Genomic DNA, 22,795 nt, shown 5'->3' with positions numbered 1-22,795 from the left:
TCTGTCCATTTAAGCACTACAAAATCTACATTTACAACTGCCTTTTAACGTTCTTTTATAATTGCAATGTCAGTGATGGTTGAATTACATTTTTGCTAAAATTTCAGAAATTACATAATTAGCAAGGATTGTACCTCAAGGATTGTGATTCTCAATCTCACCATATTTCAGAATCACCTGGAAACATTGAAAACTCAAGCTAAACCCCTGAAGATTCTGATTCAAACTGGTCTCAGGCTCAAACAGACTTTTTAGAATAACTGGGAACCACGGCAGAGAAATATCAGGCAATAAGAGGTTCCAATACATATCACTACATACCACTAGCGAGGGAAGTATTTTAGAGCTGATTCATTTTGCCTTTTTTCCCCCGAGATTTTTTATTTATTCATTTGAGAGAAAGAGAGAGAGAGAGAGAGAGAGAGAGAGAGGTGCATGAGGGTGGGGGTTGCTGAGGTGAAGGAAGAAGGAGACTCCCCATTGAGCAGGGAGCCCAGATACAGGGCTGAATTCCATCCCAGGACACTAGGATCAAGACCTGAGCGAGCCTAAGGCAGAACAGCTGAGCCTCCCAGGCGCCCCTTGTCTTTCTTTGATCTATCTCCTAAGCTTTAATTATAGAATGTGGTTTGTTTAATGTTGTATATGAATATTGTGTTCTCCAAATCATGAGCTTTTTAAAAAAATTGTTTTAATCATAACAAATAACAATATAGCATAGCAATCCTGATAAGAATCTGCATTTTATCTAGAAAATGGTTCTACCTCAATTTGAAATATATATTAAAAATTTAAAAATATGTAAATGTTATGACCCAGCAGTTGAATTTCTAAGACTCTTTCTGGCAAAAATACTTGTACACATGTATAAGGATTTTCACAGGCACAATGAGAGACATGGGAAAAAAAAAAACAGAACAATCAACAACAAATACCAAAAACCAAAAGGACTATCAGTCGGGCAATGGTTTAAATAAAATTTGGAACTTTATACAATGAAAGAATATATACCCGGTAAAAATGAGCTATGTGTTCTGTCTTGGAAAGATGTATGTTTCATATTTTGAAGACTGTAAACAGTATGGGCCTTCCCACCTCCCTACCCCCCCCTTTTTTTTAGTAAAAGGAAAACACTGTGTGTGTGGTGGGGTGTGCGTAAGCACGTTAAGTATATAAAAGTCTGGAATGATTAGGAAGTCTCCATATTGTTAACTGGGTCGCCCCCCTGCCCAGGGAGAATGATAAATCAATGAGGTAAAGAAATGATATATATTACTCTATCGTTTCACAATATCCCTTCCACAAACACATACTGGGTATGTGATTATAAGCAAAAGAAAAGGATTTACAACCAAAAGTAGAAACAGCAATCCTCAGGGCCTCAGTTTCAGGCTGGACTCTCCAGATGCCTTTCCAGAAGGGCAGAATACATAGTGGGGACAGTGAGCCCCCCATTATGTAGGTGCCACTCCTCTCAGACACATGAGTCCCACTAGCTGACTTCTGCCCAGACTCCATTCCCTTCCCAAGTGGCCGCTCTGATTCTCTTGGCCCATGCTGATGTGACCCTGATCTGTGTCCGTAGTAGGCTGCAAAGGGAGGCGAGCAGGGTGGGGCCTGGGCCCTGGCAGGGGAGAGGTGGGATTTCAGAAACTACACTGCAGGCCTTACTGCCATCCCCCAGGATGCAGGCCCCACCTCCAAGTTCCCGTCTCCCCACCCCTGCCAAGAACTCACAGAAAGAGGAGACAGGCTCTGTCTGTTTCCGGTCTTCTATTTAATTCTCTTTACATCCCACTACCCAGTTTCCCAATTTCTGTGGGTGCTCACTATGTGCCAGGCACTATACGTACTTTCTGCATATTATTCTAATTCTCACAACCACCACACCTGTTATCACCCCCATCTTATAGATCTCGAAACAGAGGCACAAAAAGATTAAGTACTTGGTTCAAAGTTACAGAAATAGTAAGTGGCAGAGCAGGATTCAAGTGCTCGGACTGATCCCTCTGCTCCATCCTGTGTATGTCAAACCCTTCCTACGTCCACCAACCCTCTCTTGTTTGAAGTTATAAAGCAGTTAGAGAAGACAAAATGAAGAGCTACTGATGACTGCATGGCTTCTTCCTTGAGGAGAAAGAGGTCTCAGGATTTAAGGTTAATAACATCATGATTTTAAAGATCGGATTTTCGGGGCACCTGGGTGGCTCAGTGGGTTAAACCTGTGCCTTCAGCTCAGGTCATGATCTCAGGGTCCTGGGATGGAGCCCCACATTGGGCTCTCTGCTCAGCAGGGAGCCTGCTTCCCCCTCTCTCTCTGCCTGCCTCTCTGCCTACTTGTGATCTCTCTGTCTCTCTCTCTGTTAAATAAATAAATAAAATATTAAAAAAAAAATAAAGATCGGACTTTCATGGGAGCAGTCTATAACAATATATCTAGGCACATGCATTTTCCTAAATTCTAAGTTTCCATTGTCCTTTGCTTTGATACTATTTTCCAGGTGCTTCACCGAAAACTGCCTTTCTGAATTTGCACACATAATTTAGCCCACATGAGGGAAGCAGCAGAGCCCGGGGGTAAAAACGGATTTGAGCAAGGCTTCCAAAGCTTGATTCTTAGCTTTACTACTTCCACGCTGTGTGACCTCAGGCAAGTTATTTAACCTCTCTGGGCCTCCATTTCCTCATCTGTAAATTTCTTCTGTAAAGTAGCATTACCTGTCTCTTAGGGTGGTGATGACAACCAAATGGGTGGTACTGCTTAGTACTTCAAACAGTATCTGGTCCATGATAAGAGCCCTAAACATATTTGTTAAATAATTAAAATCATTAAGAATAAAGTATAGTACAACTAAACATATGTAGAATCTACCCCCCCTTTTTTTTAAGGGGGAAGAATGGATATTTCTCGAACTTCTCCTCTGACAGCTAGGCTAGCAAGAGCTAGTATCGAATGCAGCCTTTCAAATGTCCAGGTTAAGCAAAAATTTCATTCTAATTCAAGCAGATGACCATGCTTCTCAAGTAATGGATTCCGGTCCACAGAGAGCTGGGCTTAATAACAAGTGGGAAACAGGCCCTAAAGACAGCATGCTTTCAGCAAGGTACTTGGGCTGCTGGGGCTGGGGGCTTGGGGATTTTGGAATTTGATGCTCACTCAGAGTTACTAATGCGGCTATTAGCCTTGACAATTTTCTGCTTTCACACCACACATGTCCGTGGTTTTCTATTTCACTCTTCTACTCATTTTCTCTGACTCTCAGACTTGAGGACCCTACCCTGTGTTTCTTTGGTTTTGCATTCTGAGAGTTGACATTATGGTTTTAGTGTCTTTAGGGCATTAAAATCTATGTTTCACCATAACACGCAGGAGCAAATCTTAAAAGACATCTAGCTGGAATTCTTTGCAGCCTTTCGCCTGTTCATGTTTGCAGGTTCATTTTGCTCTAACTCTCCCTGGTGGTGCAAACGAGCAGGGACTCCATCCTCACCCACGCATGCTGAGCCGCCACCACCTTCTGTTGCTGGGGAAAGTACAGTATATCCTGGGGGCAAAGAGTTCACGGGTGGGGTGGGGGGAATGAACTGTAATCCCTAGATTTTGGCTGCCACACACACAGAGTTTGTAAAAACCCTTTAGGATGTCTCGCACTGAAAAGGAGTTATAAATTGTAAAATAGCATCATTAATAATACTTTTATGATCGTAAATAGCCACCAATGAAATCAAGCCGCTGGTTTTCTGAGCTTCTGCCAGACTCCCCTGAAGAGCTAGACGGTGGTGCCCTTCCTCTCCTTCCTCTTTAGTGCTCATCTTGTATTCTCTAGCATCTATCTCTGCAATTGCTGTAAGCAAACATTTAACCTGTAGGAATCATCCAGGGAAGGTGTTGTCAGTGCAAACAGAGCTGTGGCCGTAAAGACTAGCCAAGCACAAACACCTGAAAAGGGTTTACAAATACCAAGTGTGGTATCAATAGCAGATACGGCCACTAAGTGATAAGAAGAGGTGTGCAGAGCCCAAAGCACAGAGGGAACTGTGTGTCAGAGTTCCAGGCAAAGTGAGCCAGGAGCCTAGGAACCAGAGAGCTGCAGTTCTGAGCTCTACCTGCAGCAGAACCATATGCCTAACATGTGCCCATTTCCACCTTCCTCACCGTGTCCTGACAAGCTCTAGGGAGGGTGTTGGCAGGTGCTTTATGGTCTTACGTTTGGTTAGGTGCTAAAAGCAGGTTTGTCTTCACCTGGTAAGATTACTGAGTATACTAATTAAATTACAACGGAAACTACAGAGAAAGCACATCCCCAAAATAATTGCTACAGCCCGTTTCTCCCCTCCCCAGGTCCATGGAAGACTTCCTGCCTGACCCACCCTCCAAGGTGGCAGGTGGCCCAGCAGCAAGGGCTGAGGTGCTCGGTAGGCAGCGAACACGGCTTCGTAGCTCAGTGCACTTCTGGGACCGAGTTCTGGCTTCACCACTTACAGGCTGGATAGCCTGGAGGAGGTGATATTACTTTCTTGTGCCCCAGCCCCCCTGTGAAATACCCTCTATGTGAGAATCCAGTGAATAATACATGTAGAAATCTAGAATAGTGCCCGGCACACGGAAGCATTTGTTAAAGATTATGAGCCTCTTCTACCCATTTTGAATACTCTGAGAGGTGGTTTTTGTTTTGTTTTGTTTTTAAAGATTTTATTTATTTATTTGACAGACAGAGATTACAAGTAGGCAGAGAGAAGAGGAAGCAGGCTCCCCGCTGAGCAGAAAGCCCGATGCGGGGCTCGATCCCAGGACCCTGGGATCATGACCTGAGCCGAAGGCAGAGGCTTTAACCCACTGAGCCGCCCAGGCACCCCTCTAAGAGGTGTTTTTGAAGGACCCCAAATGGACACAGCTTAGAAGTGTGGTATAAAACCCTATCTCTTTTTAGGATTCTAATGCCATGGCTTGAGCCACCTCATGTATTCAAATGTCTGGTCTCACGAGTTGGGCACTCCTGGGATCATCTTGAGAAGCTGAGGTGTCCTGAGGGTCTCTCTCCCTGCCAGATCCGAAGTTCAGGCATGACTCCTAAAAGTGAGAGCACGTGATAACGGCCACCAGAAGCTCGACTCTGCATGGCTCAATGCATCCCCAAGCCGCAGAGCTGGCGACAGGGCAAAACCCCGGGGAAGTCAGAAGGCCTCTCCATTCCTGGGATGACAGCATGGCCGTGTCTGAGGAAAGTGGCTGGTACATCAAGCGCCAGCGCAGTCCCACTGCCAGGGAGGTTCTCTAAGGTTTGAGGAAAGATCATCTGCCACCCCTTATCAATGACATGCCAAAGGAATTGAGAATGAAAGTGGAGCAGCTGGTCTGACTTGAAGGGTTTTTAAAAATCCCCCTGCCCCCAGCTGCTTCCTCAGAGCACAAGATGAGTCCAGAATCACTCTTGCTTTGACTTGTCTGCTTCATGCACGGCAGGGCCCTCATGCCCCAGTCTCTCACTACCCCCTCCCCAATGCTGTCTTTATTTCAGTGGTCTCCTTGTCTTGTGACTGAGCCCTGAGCAAGGGTATTCCTGATAGGTTTTGGTCATTGTGAATCTCTGGGGGAAGGTGAGCCATCTCATCCCTTTATTTTAAGAAACCCTACTGCCTCGTACAAATCTGCCCACTTCTCCCCCACTCTGAATGCCAACAGTTTCTTCATCAGGAAAAAGTGGAGTTGTGCCCTACCACACATCCTGCCAGAGTCTTAAAGTCTCTGCTTTGCTTGATAATTGTTTTATAGATTATCAGTAGCGAGGGAAAGTTCTGAGAGCTGTCAACAAGGTGTCAAATAGAATGACTGAATGGTATGTATCATTTCCTTGTGACCTTTATGTGATTATGCATTTGAACAACTCTACTTTCTCAAGAGAAGGTAAAGAGGAAAAATATTTTTCGGGAAGAGAAAACATCTTGATCTACTACAAGTATCTACTGAATACTACTACAGTATTTCCAGTCTCTTTTAAGATAATTGGAATATTGTGAATGTTTTCCCATATAGGAAAATTCACATGAAGGAGAACAGACATTATTCGCTCTCCTTTGGATGGTTTCCACAAGAGACCAAAGCCATTTAAATCATGCCTTGGAGATTCATTTAGCTCTCGCTGTATAATTCTACTCTAAAATTTGGTGTCTTAAAAAACAACAATTGTTTTATTACCTTTCATGATTCTGGATTCTGTGGGTTGACTCAGCTCAGTTTGGAGGTTTTCTGCTCTGTAGGACATCAGCTAGGGCTGCTGTCATCTGGGGGCTTAGTGGGGCTCTAATGTCCAAGATGTTTACTCTCATGACTAGCACTTGGTGCTGGTGGTTGGCTGGGAGCACAGCCTGGGTGGTCTACCATAATGTCTTGGTTCTCCTCCAGGTAGCCTCTCCATGGATCTTGGGATCATCACAGTATGGTACCAGGGTTCTAAGAGGGAGTGTTCCAAGGAGACAAGCCCCAGTGTGCAAGTACTTATTAAGCCTCTGTTTATACCCTGCATGCTAAAATCCCAGTGATGAAAGCTGGGATGATGATCAAGCCCAGAACATGGGTGGGGACCACTCAAGGAGATGGATACTTGTAGTTTCATATTGAGGTTCACCAAAGTAATAGTCAACCACCCCCACAAACTCTTGTGAATTCTAAGAGAGCAAAATGGCAATCCTAGAATTCTGGAGTTCATGGGGACCTTAGAGGCATTAAAGTTCAGCATCTTTGTTTTATAGGTAAAGAGACGAGAATCCAGAGGAAGTGATGTACTTATTCTAAGCCATAACCCAAACCCAGACCATTCATTGTGAAAATGATTTTGAGTTAAGCTCTGTGCAGCTTCTCCCTCCCTATGTGTGCACGTCCAGTCTCTTGCCTCACAGACCTCACAGTCTAGAGGGCAAGTCTGCAGATGACATCCCTTCACGCACAATGCCACATTTTCACTACAGTACTTCACAGCCTTCCCATTGTTAATTAAGTGTGTAATGACTATATTAAAGTTAGTTTCAGGTTCTAATTTATGACACAGTCGTTATATTTTAATGTACACTTTATGGTACATTGGAGTCCCTGAATAATCAATGCGTACTCCCTCTAATCTTGCCTGGTTTATAATACTTGGAGTAGTTTTTATTATTTTAAACCATTATGAGGATTTATAGTTCTCGAATCTTTGCTTTTGTGAAATATTTTTGTTCCTGCCTACTATTTACATGAAGCCAAGTCCTTTGTCAGGAGTACAGCCTCTAATTATAACATTGTTCCTGTGGGAAAATGTAATTTGCTTTTCAATGATCCACTTTATGACATGGTCTCCAGGAATGTGCTGTTCTGCAATAAAAAGCAAGTAGAGACTGCATACTCTTGTAACTTCTTGCCAATTGCCTGGCACGGTAGGACCAGTGTTTATAAAGCAGTTCTAATTTTTTTGTTGACATATGAAATCTGAGCTGGGAAATAATGACAGATTTCACTGAGATGGAGTAGGGAGAATGGATAAGGAAGCAAAATCGGAAACAAGAAGTTCTATGGTTTTCTCTACAGTCATTCTGTCAGCCACCAGATCCTTCATTAAGTGTCTCTCATTTTGCTTCTTTCATCCCAGAAATAAAATGGCACAAGAACGAGTGACCCATGCAGTTAGAGGGTACACACAGGGGTACACTGGGTGGTCTTGAAAGGCTTCCTGTTGGCATGGGAACACCCTTTCTCAAGAGGTAGTCCTGCCTTTTCTGAGAAGAATCTCCTCATTTCTTTGCTCAGGGATAATGTACTGTGACTTCCCTTTAGATATACTTGCAAAGGACCAGATTATAACTGAATTATAATCTTTTTTGTTGAAAAGCTTCCTAACCATTAGGTACAGCAATTGGGGCCAGACACAATCAGCTGTTCTGTTCCTCATGCATGCTCTAATCTCTTTTTTAAAAAAAGATTTATTTAGTTATTTGAGAGAGTGGGAGGTGGGGCAGAGGGAGAGAATCTTCAAGCAGACTCCCTGCTGAGCAAGGAGGCTGACATGTGGCTCAAGTCTCAGAAACCATGAGACCACAACCCTGAGATCATGACCTGGGCCAAAACCGAGAGTCAGATGCTTAACAGACTGAGCCACACAGGGGCCCCACTCTCATCTTTCTGACTTTAGCTTTCCAAGATAACTGCCCATCTGCCTTTCCATAACCCTTTGCCACTAGGCCCAAAGCATAGCTTAGATTGTGGCTCATGATTAAAAGCAAATACTGCATTGAAAAGTAAAGAAGAAATTTTAACACAGGCTTCCCAACTCTTTAAATTTGAATCCTAGATATGAATTACTCTGGAGTCCAGAGGCCAAGGCCTCCCACAACATCCATCTTGGGTCTCTCTCCTCACCTCCTTCTGCAACTTTTTTGCTGGAGCCTGATTACCACCTTTCATGGAGACAGATTTTAGCTGTCTTCCCTATCTGAAGCTCAAGCCACAGCACATGAGCCCTCATAAGAAAGGGTCCAAGAAGGCCCATATTCCTTCTTATAAACATAATTCTCCATAAACATAATCTGTTGGGAAAAATTCTGCCCATGATAAGATAATCTTTTGTATAGGGGAGCTGGCTCTTTCCTGGATCAGGTTCTAAAGTCAGTGTGAAGGCAAAACCCGTATAAGAAATTAACTTTGAGAGACTGTGGACTCTGAGAAACAAACTGAGAGTTTTGGAGGGGAGGGGGTAGGTGAACCTGGTGGTGGATATTATGGGCCCAGCACCCTTCCACTGCACGACTCTGCTCCTGGTGGTGGGTATTATGGAGGGCACGTATTGCATGGAGCACTGGGTATGGTGCATAAACAATGAATTTTGGAACACTGAAAAAAATAAAATTTTATTAAATAAAAAAGAAAAAGAAATTAACTTTGGAAACCACTTGGAAGAGAGCCAACAGCAGTAATTTTCTCAGGAAGCCTAGCAGAGCCTGGCTGAGCCTTCAGGTCCGGAATAGGTTACCGTCCCCTCAGCAGACCATATGAAGAAGATGTTGTGGGTTTAAGGTTGATTTTAACTTCCCAGTTCCATTTACCATGATGAGATGCTTACACTTAAGGGACAGGGACTGAGAACCAGGTAGAGAAGCTTTCCTACCCTCTCTTGGGGCAGAACTGTCCACGCTTTTTTTTTGTTTTTGTTTTTGTTTTAAGATTTTATTTATTTATTTGACAGAGAGAAATCACAAGTAGGCAGAGAGGCAGGCAGAGAGAGAGAGGGAAGCAGGCTCCCCGCCGAGCAGAGAGCCCGATGTGGGGCTCGATCCCAGGACCCTGAGATCATGACCTGAGCCGAAGGCAGCAGCTTAACCCACTGAGCCACCGAGGTGCCCCCTGTCCACGCTTTTTAACGAGTTTCTCATTCTCTTCCTGGGTCCCTTTCTCCCTCCTTCCATATCTGGCTGTCAGGCCGAGGCCTGTGAATTTCATGCAAACCTGATGGGATGGCCTCGATATTATTTTGCAAAGCAGTTTAGTATCTCACTGTGAAGAACTCTGGAGTTACAGAAATAGTATATTTAGGTTTATCTTTGGAGGACCAAAAAGCACATTAAAGTGCATTGTTTTTCCTTCAAAATATAGAAGACATATACTTTCAAAAGTAAATTCAAACCACAGTATTTAGAGAAAGGAAAAGTGTGCTGGCAACTTTGAAATATAGCCTCTTTGCACACTCCAACTTTTGGCCATGGAGATGTAAGCAGAGATTAGCTTCTATCCCATCCTGGGGACCTAGTACAGCCTGACGATGTTACTACTTGGAAACCCAGACCATTCTCTTCATGCCGGCCCAACTGTGCCTCACACAAACTAGGCTCTGAACCTTCCTGCAGACCATGAGACTTGTCTGGAATGCTTCTCCTGTCTAGTACCTTATCCCTTTCCCTCCCGCCCAATTGAGCCTTCCAACCCCCAACTCCTAGGTCAGGAACCCCAAGCCACTCTTGATCATAGTCTTTAGTGCTCTCTCTCCATCTCAATTATTTACCAAAAAAAGTCTTTATGTTCAGACTATGTATGTGCCATACACTCGTCTAGGAATTATGGATATATTAACATATTTATGCCTCACAACAAGCTCCTAAGATAGGTACTATTATTATCTCCATTTTATAGATGAGGAAATTGAGCACAGAAAGGTTGTGTCAATTGCCCAAGGTCACATGGCTAGTTAATGAAAGAGCCAGGATTCAGACCCAGAAGGTATGATGCCAAAGCGTGTACTTTCAAAGATTTTATTTTTTTTAAAGTAATCTCTATACCCAAATTGGGGCTGGAACTGACAACCCCAAGATCAAGAGTCACGTGCTCTAGTGACTGAGCTAGCCAGGTGCCCTGAAAGCCTGTACTTTCAAACACTGTGTTCTACTGTCTCCCATTTGGTACTTAGCTGTGGACTCTTTCTACCTGTTTTTTTCTTTTTTTAAAAGATATTTTGATTTGTTGATTTGTTTATTTTGATTATTTATTTGGGAGAGAGAGAGAACAAGTCGCGTGGGGAGGGGTGCGCAATGAGAGAGGGAAAAGCAGACTCCCCGTTGAGCAGGGAGCCCAACTCAGGGCTTAATCTCAGGACGCTAGGATCATGACCTGAGCCGAAAGGCAGACACTTAGACCACTGAGCCACCCAGGCGCCCTCTACCTGTCTTTTCACATGGTATCCTCTTTCTCTCACTTTCTTTATAACCTCCTTCAAGCAGGGATCATGATATATATATTCCCCATAGTACTAGAAATCATGTCTTGCATGAAATAGGAACCCAATAAATATTTGTTGGGTGATAAAATGACAAAAATCAAATCATAGATCTTTCTAAATTATATGATTCTCTAGGTGTGTTTTAGGCTTACTAAAGAGTTCTGTTGTTTTTCATGAACATAGTAAGAACACCTTACAAAATATTTGAATAGTATTTGATTCTTTTTTTTTTTCTTAAAGATTGTTTATTTATTTATTTGACAGACAGAGATCACAAGTAGGCAGAGAGGCAGGTGGAGAGACGGAGAAGCAGGCTCCCTGCTGAGCAGAAAGCCTGATGTGGGGCTCAATTCCAGGACCTTGGGATCATGACCCAAGCTGAAGGCAGACACTTAATCGACTGAGCCACGCAGGCACCCCATGAAGGAAATAATTTTTGAGAGAGAAAATAAAAAGGAGGCATCAGTTACAGGGAGGTTTCCAGAATGCAAATCAGAGATTTTTTTTTTTTTTTCCTTTGAAGGGATAAGGTAAAAAGAGAAAATATTGGTTCTAACAAGTGAAAATTCAAGTCAAAGCCAGAATTTGAGCTGGCAGGCCTTGTGTGGAAACTCCTTTTGTTTATACTGTAGGTTATTCTCCTTTATGAAGCAGACGCTCCTGTGCGCATTACCAGTGTTGTCAATAATACTGTAACATTTGCCTTCCATCCCTTTGCTGCTCAGGGAACATGTTGGGTTTCTGCACATTTAGCTTTGCCATTTACTTCACAAATTGCAGCTGTGTAGTGCTACAACTAAGTCGAATTTACTGAGAATAAAAATTGAAAACAAAACTCTCGTAATAACCTTTCCAGTCATCATAGGCCTGAAATACTTTGGATCAGTGTTTTTGTTTTTGTTTTTTTAACAACTTGGTTTCAGTACACTGATGCTTCAATAAGAATCTTCCCGCAAATTTAATTCAAAAGGGAAAGCTTTGTTGTTATTAAACACAATGGCAGTTTGTACATCTCCACATCATTATGTTGCTTCTCATTATGGTAATTCATTTGCTTCTGCTTTGTATGGATATCAAGTAAAAATCACTTTCGCTCCTGGCAAGTGATTGACATTACAGAGACACTCTGGGAACCCAGCTAAGCAGTGCTTGGTGTCATAGCAAACACAATTAGCAAAATGGCATCCAGAGTGGCTTTATGGAGTTGCCCTGTGGTGAGTCTCTGAATTTTCTACTTAGCAGGGCTGTAGGTTATGAGGCTTTGCTGTGCGCCTCCTCTGTTTTCATCTTTGTGCCATTTTCTATGTGAGGGGAACAGCGTGAAGACTTGGTGTGAATTTTACTTTCTCTTTTTTTTTTTTTCAATGGCTCTCCCTCACCATTTGCCAGGCTTGGAGAGCAGTCTGCCTTCTTAGGAGCCCCATTTCTCTGAGAAGGGTCTGTGACAGCCACACCAAATGCCCACTCTGGTATCCCTGTGGATTTCTTTTTCTCATTTTTTTTCTGTTGCTCTCTTTTGCCATTTGTCAATTAGTTGAGAGGTACTGAGTTTTGTATGAAGTCAAAAAAATAACCTTATAGGTTCTTTATTATAGGTTCTTTATTAATTAGCATTGTATTTAAAAAGAAAACAATTTATATTCTTCTGTGGACAAATTTGAAGTGGGGCCTCAACTATGGCTCTAGGTTACCTCAGTCAATGATTTTCCTCGATGGGATTGATGGCACCTACTGCCTCTTGGAGCTGAGAGACAGGCATGGCTTTTGGCTGAGCCATGAAGCCAAAGAGGGTCTGGACCAAGTTGGAGTGCCCTCCAGCCCTGTTTCCTCCAAGCCTCTGCCAGGGATTTCCAGAGCAACGTAACTTACACTACAATGGAGGTATAAAATCTGCGTTTTAGAAGGGCCTTAAGGGTCTCAAAAACCAGCACATTATGGGAGGAGGAGAGGAGCTAACAATCTGTCTTTCTGTCCCATGTAATGGGAGGATCGACAGACTTACATCTCTGGACACTTTCTCCCCAACGCTCTCTTCCTCCCATTCCCTCTCTTTGAATATCCTAGTCCAGTGCTTCCAGGCCTTCTTGGAGCATACCTTTTGCACATTAGAAGAGAATGTTCAGTCCACTCAGCATCTTTTATGCCTCACACACTTGAGAGCCTCACGCTTTGGATGGATGACCATGGCATGTCTTCTCCATTTGGTCACTGCACAGAGGTGAGCAGTTGGTCTCTGTCCCACGAATGGAGGTTACTGGGCTTCTGGTTTAGTTTTCCCACAAGCAAGAGCTTCCTTACTAGTTTTCCTAAGAATCCTGCCCAACCTGCCAAATCTAGCATCGATGCTTTTGATGTTCATGTTGTTTAGTCTTATATGAAGATAGCATACTTTTCTTGTTAGCATGACTTTGACCTTTTTCACTTTAAAATCTTAACCCCTGATATTTCTATGCGAAGAAACCTATGACATTTTCATGGTTTATTTAACAAGGGTCACCACACTATTCCTAAATGGCTTTCTCTTTCTCATTCAATGGTCCCAGTACTGATTATATTATTTATGATCTCAAATCCTCCTTTACCTCCAATAGCTAATCAACATGTGTTCCAGTTTATCAAATCACACTGGCATCAACTCTTAAACTTCTGAGAAAGATTTAGAAAATGAAAATGAAATGTTGGACTCGCATCAGAGGGCAACTATTTATCCCCGACATTCCTCTCTCTCCATTGGTTGGGTAATCTCTAAAAGACACAGCGTATTTCCAAGGGAGAGGAGCCCAAGAATTGGAGACAAATTTTTTTTTTTCTCTTACCTTAAGATCAGCAAGTCTTGATAGTCCCCCATGCAGTTCTTCCCTCCATTCTGAGTTTTGAGGTTCTTCTGGATCAGAGACAGAGATTTCTCTAAGCTGCGAAGAAGGAAGTGACTCGCAGATGATTCTGGACAGAGACTGCAGTCCTTACCCGAAGCCTCGTGCTGCTGAGAGCGCTGCAGTGCCCAGGTGCAGCTCAGGCTGTTGCTTTTTTGGTTCTTTTGAAACATTATTTGTACACTGAAAAAATAAGTACAAATTTCTATAGTGCAGTCTTCTTAAGAAATATTTAATAGGAATTGCAATTTTCATGTGCATGCCACTTACACCTCTCATGTGCAACCATTTCTCTCTGTGCTCAGTGCACCTCCAATCTCCACTTATTTTTGCTGTCCCCACCCTGGGTTAGGCCATCCTATTCTTCCCTGGATGACTGACTCTAGTCTTCCCCTCAAATACTTTTCTCCCCATTCTCCTACAGAGATCATTCTAAGAAGAGCACTGGATCACAGCACAGGCTTGCCTAAAATCCTTTAAACTCAGTTGCTCGTCAGATGAATTCCTAACCTTTTCAGCATGAAATAACTCTTAAGATCATGAGGACAGAAAAAATGTCTATCATCTCACCACGTGTTTCTGAGCCCAGCACATGGACTAGGAAATAGTAGGACTTAGTAAATCTTCAGCCACCTCTCCAAGATAACTTTAGCTTTCTTGGGTGGTTCCCTTACAGGAAGTGACTCAAGCAACCAGCCCATTTATATTTGGAAAATTTTATTTCTAGAGCCACTGTGACAGAGGAAAAGAGAGATGGAAGATTGTACAAGCACTTTGCATTATCTCAGTCAAGAAAACCACACTTAAGAGTCCACTAGTCAGACTAGGGGAATGGTCCTAGCCCAACTGCAAGGGGGTCTGGGAAATATTATCATCTTGCTTGCCCAGAAAGAGGAGAATGAAGTAGAACCTGGGGACTATGTAGCATTATGTCTGTCACAGAGTTAATTAGGAATGAACAACCCAGACTTTTGGGAAATGTACTGTCTGTATTGAGATAGTCTGATCCGAGCCATGGAGGTGAGGCTTCAACCTGTGAGTGGGTGTGAATGATTCCCTTAAATGGCCTTTGCTATTTCAACCATCAGTCTTGCTGGTAAAAGAAGAATGGGCCTTGACTTTGGGGCTAGAAAAGGGCCATTTTTACTATCTAAATCAGAGGATTAGTTGCCTCTGACTGTGGTGCATTGGTCTGGAGATTCCCATCAAAGATGGTAGAAGGAAGAGTACAAGAGGAGTCAATCCCACCATTACACTGAAGTCACCTGAGAGTGGGCAGGTACTCTGAAGTTGGCTTTGGGATTTGTGAGCTTTAGAAGTGAAAAAAGCAATGGAAGACTAAATCTTTCTGAGCCTTCACTTCTATATATACCAAACTTTTACTCTATCTTTGGCCAGCAGCACTGGTTGATTTTACTTGTGCCTTTAACATAGTCAGAGAGAACATATTTGGATCAAGGATGTCCAGTGTGTGCAGTGTGGGGTGGTACATTCTGTGATGACACAGGACACATGAAAAGTTGGCCAGGCAGAGTGGGGGAAAAGCATAAGTAACTGCTAGCAATGATTTGTAAAACACACAAGAGGTCTAAAGAATCCCAGTGGTTACTGTTACTTGGATTGGGGATAACCTGCAGAAAGTTCTGCCTTCCTTTCACTGTGGCATTTGAGGGCTTGGAGTCACAACAGTTAAGACATGAAAAGATATATGACCTTATTTCAGACCTTCATTGGTAAAGCAGGACATTTAAGTTACAAATGCAGGGCATGTGAGAAGAGTACTTTCCAGCCTGTGCTGACATACATTAGCCCTGACTTTTCTCCTCTGATAATAGAAATTACACTTAGCAAAACAGATAGAAGAGCACTTTGCAAGAAAAGTTAAATAATGTTATTCATCATTGTTAATGATAAATAGTAACCACCACAAGAATGACAGCAAACTTGCCATGACAATAACAAATACTGCAAACTTATTTGTTCTTGATATTTTCTGGATGCCCACTTCTCTTATTTTAATCTTTGTTTTGCTTTTAAAATTATCCCACTCATTTTAGTGTCAACTTTAGTTGCTGCATTCATCAACTTGGAAAGCCCGCAGCCTTGGACAAAAGTGTCATTTGATGTGTTTGATATATTCAGCTCTGCATCGGTAATCTATTTGCAAAATTGCCCAATTTGAAAGTGACACATTTGATTCACTTGACTTTCCTTTTTCAAGCACAGTAAAATTTGAAGGAATTCAGAGGTGCTGGGCACTAGTCACCAAGGAGAAAGGACAATAAAGGGATGTGTAAAGTACTCCAGAGAAAACTGTTGTGTGTCATTAGTAGTTGAACAAAATAAAGAGCCCTGTGAAGTTGAACTTCTCCAAATAAAAAGACAATGACATCTGGAGAGGAATGGGATCTTTTAAAGCTTTTGTTTGTTTGTTTTTTAAGTAGGCTCCATGCCCAGTGTGGAGTCCAACATGGGGCTCAAACTCCTGACTGTGAGATCAAGACCTGAGCCAAGATCTAGAGTGGGATGCTCAACAAACTGAGCCCCTCCGGCGCCCCTCTTCTTAAGTTTTTGATGTCAAACAGCTGACTCAAAATTTTCAACTTTTTAACATAATTCATTCTAATTACCTAAGTAAGCCTCTTCATTGCAGGAAATTTAAGAGGTACACGTAACATAAAAATATAGAAAAACAAACAAAAATAATTACTTATAATCCTGCCATCAAAGAGAACTATTATTTATTTTGGTACAATTCTTTTCATTTGTTTTGCAGTGTGTATATACATTGTTATTGCTACTGTTATCCAAAGGAAGTAATTTTTTATTTAAAATGGAAATCCTTATCATAAGAAGAATGATTATAGGTTGAACTTCCACTATAAATTTATGATCTAATTTGGTTCGATATTCACTGAATCGCTCTAGTGTAAGGCATTACCAAGCATAAGTGAAACCCATTCTTAGCTTCAAGAAGCTTATTAGGATCTGAGGAAGGCATTAAATCAAACAAACATCCAGTTAGATCAAGGAGTACTTACTGAGAAATTGTGATATGACCCACACTGTATCAGGTAACAAGCTATGGGTACAAATGAGTAAATACATGGATCCTGCCTTCAAAGTCCTTATAGTTTCACAGAGGACTAAGTACATGACTTACACTCAATACAGTAAGTAAAGATCCCAACTATCCTCACAAACCATAAGTACCCCAGGAGTTCAGAGGAGGGAGCAGTCATCCCTGGCTGAGGCCATAAGGCACTCTTTATTAGAGAGGTGATTTGTGAGCTGAATCCTTTTAGGATGGAGGGGATTTGGAAAGAAAACAGTCAATGAGGTAACAGAGCACCTCAGCCAAATGCCCCTGAGCAGCCTCACTGGAGCTCTGGACCAGGACGATGAGGGGAAAATGGGCTAGCCCAGATGGTAAGAGCCTCAATGGGGGTAGTGGGGGTGGCAGAGTAGATTCAGTCAAGGTGGTCCAAGGTCAATGTTTCTTCCCTATTATCCACCCCCAGGATCCAAAGGAATGGGTTTCTTCTTTGAACCTGGATCCCAGCAATCTTCACAAGTGAACCTTTCTAACACAGTCTTACTTCTTAAAAGGAACAGAGTGATTTTCTTTCAGAATATTTCACGGACTCCATGAGGCCCTTAAGAAACTACAACGATCACTGAAGCCTAGTAGTCTCATAATTTACTTTTGAATTTATAACATTTTTTCTCTTTTCTTATGAGTTAATTCCAATAAAAGGAACATCTTATAATACTCAATGTTCAGAAACTCGTTTTTTAGCTGATACAGAAGACAGACTCACACCAATGTAAACATGTGACGAGAACACATGACTGGAACTTTTCTAGAATGAACAGTAAGAATGAGGTCAGATGTCAGATTCTGACACTGTTCAGTTGTGTGACCTTGGATCAATTGCTTAATGTCTTTGAGCTTCAGCTTTCTTATTTGCACCACAGGGAAAAAGATTCCCTCTGGCCTGAGGTTACTGTGAGAATTAAATGAGATACATATGTAACAAGATTTCCAGCTGGAGAAGTGCATTTAGTCACTGCTAGCAACTACTATTACAAAGAATACATGAACTGACCTCCTCACAGGGTTATTTAAGGATTAGAACTGTCTGGAATGTGTAGCAATTTGAATGTGCTGCAAACTCCACTAGACTAGTATTTTAAAATGGTGACTGGGCCAGAATTGATATAACCTCTTAATGACTAAGCATTAAGCTCTTGAACATCAACACCCGGAATTCAGACTATTAGATGGTCAGGGTAACTCAACCACCTTCAAAGCATTTTTAAAAAAATCTTTTAGTATGAGCAATGTTTATTTTTCATCTCCAGGATTATAACAGGGAGACATTTTGAGGTTATACCCTAATGAGAATTTATACCATTTATTTATGTTGCAGATTAAGGGAAGATAAAAGAAATATCTATTAGATAGCAGATTAATTTTTTTAAAATTTAGAAACTCACCATGTGTTATTGTCTAGATGAAAGACCAGTCCACCAAGGCAGAGGCAAAGTTCCAAACTTTGAGTATTTTCTGGACTCCGTGCCTTTGGATATGCTCTTCCATTTGTCTGGGTATAATCTGTATCACTACCAATTCCTACAAAAATATGGCTACCTCCTCTCTGTCTTTCAGGTGGCTTCTCTATTCTCCCAAACTTTGATTTAGGGGCCTACCCTACCTGTCTTTAGAGCACTTAATCCCTTAGTGTTTCCCTTTTCGTATTTATGGAAACTAAGCAGCGGGAATGTGACTGAACAGTATAAACTGTTTATACATTTATTCTCTAAATATTTAGTATAAAAGGCTTTTAGCTAAGAGAAGGATTCTCCTCTCCCCAAACCTCAGGTATCTCTCAGCTTTTAGTAAAATGTAACTTCTGCAGCTCAAAAATAGGTAAGATCAGAATGTTCCAGGCAGTGTCGTCAAGCTTTCTTCCTATTCCTTCAGAAGTCGGCTTGAGTCCGACAGCATACAGGTTCCAGATGGTCTGTATGATTCAAGTAAATCATGTGCATCATATAACAAGACCTAAAAAGTGGATTTGAAAATGTGTTTTATGGACCTTACCCAGAAACCTTTGGCTAGACCAAGTCTGATGATTTGGATTTCTCGTTCTCCACTGCTGAATAAATGATGCTTACTTATCAGCTACTGCAGCGGGAGGAGGAGAGGTGTTTCTGTGGGCTCTGGACTGTCTCTGCCTTCCCTCTGGGTCTGTGGATTCCATGATCCTCTGAGCCCAGTGTAATGCCTATCACAGAGGAGGTGCTCACAAATATTTGCTGAATGAAAGAATGGAGAACTCATCGGTCAGGGGCTGGGGGGTGGTCCATTAAACCTGAGCCCAAATTCTTAGAAGCTGAGAGCTGCCTTCCTCTTCTTTAAGGTTAAGAAAGGCTTGGGCTCAGGATATTACCATCACTCAATCGCTTCTCCAGGGAGGGGAGGACATCTGTTTGCCCTGCCCAGAAGGGAGGTGGCAAATAAACTCCTTTTAAAGCTACTGAGAAAAAACAACAAGAGCAACAACAACAAAAAACAAAAAGCAAATGGGTCCTCTGTGTCAGAACAATACTTTAGGTTTAAGACCTTCTGAGATTGTACATAAAATGTCCCCTTTTCCCTAGAGAAAAGACACTTAATTTTTATCAGAGTCTCAGATTCTATGACCCAGAAAAGGATAAGAATAATTGCTCCAGAGCCTTCCTTAAAATGGGCTCGGGGGGATCCCTTTTGATATTGTCACCAGGTAAAAAACAGTGAAGATGCCACTGTTGGAATATTTTATTTTCCTCTGTGGAGCAGTGCCTTCTCTGTGCCTGTTCTCCTTGACAAACAGAGGTCTGGTGGATGTAAATCAGCTTTCTTCTTAGTTTTATAGTAGAGGTCAAGGGCCTGCTTACCTGTCCTGCCCTACCTCCCCATTTTCTCATAACTTCCATACTCAAAATTGGGAATCAAGATTCTTATTTTACCACATAGAATCTTTTTTAAAAAAATTGTATTCTTTTCAGTGTTCCAAAATTCATTGTTTATGCACCACACCCATAGAATCTTGATGCTTCAAAAACTTGCCTTCCCTTCCAAAGGCTTGGTTTCCTCATATCTGAATATAATGTTTCTCTCAGTATAATGTTCTTAGCTTACATGGTTGTTCATTCATTCATTCATTCATTCATTCATTCTGGAGGGCCTACTATGTACCAGGTAGTGTTCTAGTGGTGAATGGAACCAACAAGGAGCAAACATTCCAGGGGGAGGAGTCAGAGGATGAACAAATAAGACAATAGGATATTAGTCAGTGATGAATGTGATGCAAAGAATTCAAATTGAAGGACAGAGAGTGACCGGGTGGCTAGCTGAGACTGAGCCACATGGAATTCCCCTCCAAGGAAGTGACATTTAGGGTCTGAAGATCAAAGCAGAGAGAGTAGCAAGTGCCACAGTCCCCAGGCAGGCATGGGCTTAATGCATCTGCAGAATGCCAGTGTTTGCGGCTGATGGGATCCCAGAGGTCAACAGGCTTGACTTTGAAAGTCACTGTAAGGAACTTGGAGTGGATTTTAAGTACAGTGGGAGCCTTCTGGAAGCGTTTTAAGCAGGGGAGTGCTGTGTTCTAAAATATTTTGTAGACTCCAGCTGCTACATGGAGAATAAATTGTAAAGATTGAAGGGTGAAAGTAAGGAAGCAAATTAGGAGGCCACTCTAGAAGGCCCAGCTCTGGGTGATGGTGGCCTGGACCGGGGAGAAGGTATACAGATGGGGAGCAGTGAAGGACTGGAGGGATGTTTGCAAAGCCCCAGGTCCCACATCGGATGCATGGTGAGCACTCAATAAACTCAAGCTATTATCCTCCTCATCATTACTATTAACGGCTTGGTAAAATGAAATGAGACCAAGCAATGGGTCAACATAACAGCGGTTTTAAGAATATTACTGAAATTAGAGCAAATTAGGTAGGATGGGCCATATCTTATTTGTATGCAGAGATTCCATTAATGTTATTTTCCTGACCCTGTCTTAGATGAAGTGTTGTCAATATTTTTCTCTGTGTATTTTAAGAAGAAATCCATCATTTACTTCTTTCAGGACACATGGTTTAGTCATTTTTGTAGTGAAAGAATCCTGATTATCTCCAAATGACAGATGTGAAGCCGTGAGTTCTAAGATGTATGGAAGAGGTAATATATTGCATTCCTCTGGAATTTATTATGAGCAAGGAGTTGGAAAAAATTAGGGAGTTAACATCCAGGAAGAAAGCAAAACTTTTAAAAATGACACAGATAGATTAATATATTTATGCATACATGTCCTGCAGTCTGATGCCAGAAAAGCCAAATGAAGAAGTAATGTTCTGAAAACAATTCACAATTACCAAGGCTACTAAGCTTGGAATCAGAGAAATATGAAGACTAGTGACATTCATACCTCCAGTTGCTATGGAGTTACTTAAAGTTACGAGGGAGAGAGAGAGAGAGAATTATTCTTTTTCTTGTTCCCCTTTTCTCAGAGGTGAGTCTTTGGATATATGCTTTAACAAATGCACATATCTTTTCAACCTGCTCTTATCAGGCAAACTGGTATTTATAAGCACAATTATTCTGAGACACAGAAGTCTTTTTTTTTTTTTTTTTAGATTTTATTTATTTATTTGACAGACAGAGATCACAAGTGGGCAGAGAGGCAGGCAGAGAGAGAGGAGGAAGCAGGCTCGCCGCTGAGCGGAGCCCAATGCCGGGCTTGATCCCAGGACCCTGGGATCATGACCTGAGCCGAAGGCAGAGGCTTAACCCACTGAGCCACCCAGGCGCCCCTGAGACACAGAAGTCTTAACTGAAAGACAGACATTGCAATCCCTTAAGGTCACGCTGATCTCTTCAAATGTTAGAATGCACTAGAGTAAGGTTGGCTTTTCCGCTAAGTGACCCCATCACTTTAGAGTAATCCCTGTAATGAGTATAAATACAGCAACACATTCCAAGAAAAACATGAAGCTCTAAAGTGATATTCTGCTAGGCTAGAGAAAGTTTGCTTTCAAAATGTGGACACCAATATGGCTCCAAGCAGTATGGTTTCTAGATATATTAAAGCAGTTATTCAGGTATCCCGAGTAACCACAGTGGGACAACAATTTTGTCAGTAAATTTTTGCTACCTTCAAAATTCTTCTATTTGCTTTTTTTGCAGTGGGGGTTTTCATAGGATAGAAGTAAAAGTGTCTTATCTTCCGCATAACAAAGAGACAGTTTGATCATTAGAGATATCCCTTGTAATCAACAACAAAAAATCATCTAAAATGCAAACAAAAATAGCACTGCCAAAAGTATGTTCTGTGGATCATCAGTTCTTCAAGACACCACTTGAAAGGAAGCTTAGACATATTGATTTCCCTCTCTGATCAACTTGAGCCCCACATTAAGCCCATTCTTCCATTATGTGGCATGATCTGCATGATCTCTTCAAGGTCATGGCCAGCCACAATCTCATTAAAACAATATAAGAAAGTCAGCAGAACAAGTACAGAACTATAGCTGCAGCTGGTCCCCAGGCTGTAACTGGTATTTATTATCGCCCTCCTCTAACACTCATTCTAGATTTCCTCCAACTTTGGCCATCACTTTTTTGCCACCTTAGATTGCTTACCAGATGGACTAATCCAGACTTTATGTCTGGGAGTCTGACTCCCTGGATATGATGCCTCTGTAAGGTCATGATTGCTGTTACCATCAGGAGCCGAAGCACCAAGAGATATCTCAGTGAATCTCCTGAGTTTTAGGCGTATCCTCTCTGCCCCCATTATGTAACAGCAACCCTAGCATCTCATAATAATTAAGAAATATTTCTCCCAACAGTGAAGTAAGCCGTTCCTTTGACTACTGGGCCACAGGCATGAAGAGCCCTACATGACTAGGTGGCAGGTGTGAGTGCAGGTTCTGTTGATGCCTTACCTTACCATGTTCCTTGGTAGAAGGGTAGTCCCACTGGGAACCAGGATTTCTAGTCCAGCAGAACCTAAGTTGTAGGAATGGGAAGCACAAATATGAAGTGAGTTATTGGGAACAATGAGGACAAGCACCAATTCTACTTCCATCCCTTCATCACTTAGATCGATACATTTTTAATTATTGGGGTCCAATACCATAGAT

The 22,795-nt window shown here is 42.0% G+C and overlaps 1 long non-coding RNA gene across 4 annotated transcripts in view; it reads right to left on the bottom strand.

The window, feature by feature from the left end:
* The window catches only part of LOC131832273 (uncharacterized), a 65,679-nt gene that overhangs the window by 7,590 nt on the left and 35,294 nt on the right, over positions 1-22,795 (bottom strand). For 3 of the 4 annotated variants that reach the window (XR_009353971.1, XR_009353970.1, XR_009353972.1), the window contains exons 2-3: positions 22,598-22,661; positions 13,553-13,648 (exon numbers count right to left, since the gene is read on the bottom strand). This is a non-coding gene — a long non-coding RNA (uncharacterized LOC131832273). The remainder of the gene's footprint in view (positions 1-13,552; positions 13,649-22,597; positions 22,662-22,795) is intronic. The other variant, XR_009353973.1, reaches the window with a different exon arrangement.

Source organism: Mustela lutreola, chromosome 5 (assembly GCF_030435805.1).
Source record: "Mustela lutreola isolate mMusLut2 chromosome 5, mMusLut2.pri, whole genome shotgun sequence".
Lineage (NCBI taxonomy): Eukaryota > Metazoa > Chordata > Mammalia > Carnivora > Mustelidae > Mustela > Mustela lutreola.
This window is presented reverse-complemented; position numbering and strand designations above follow the sequence as displayed.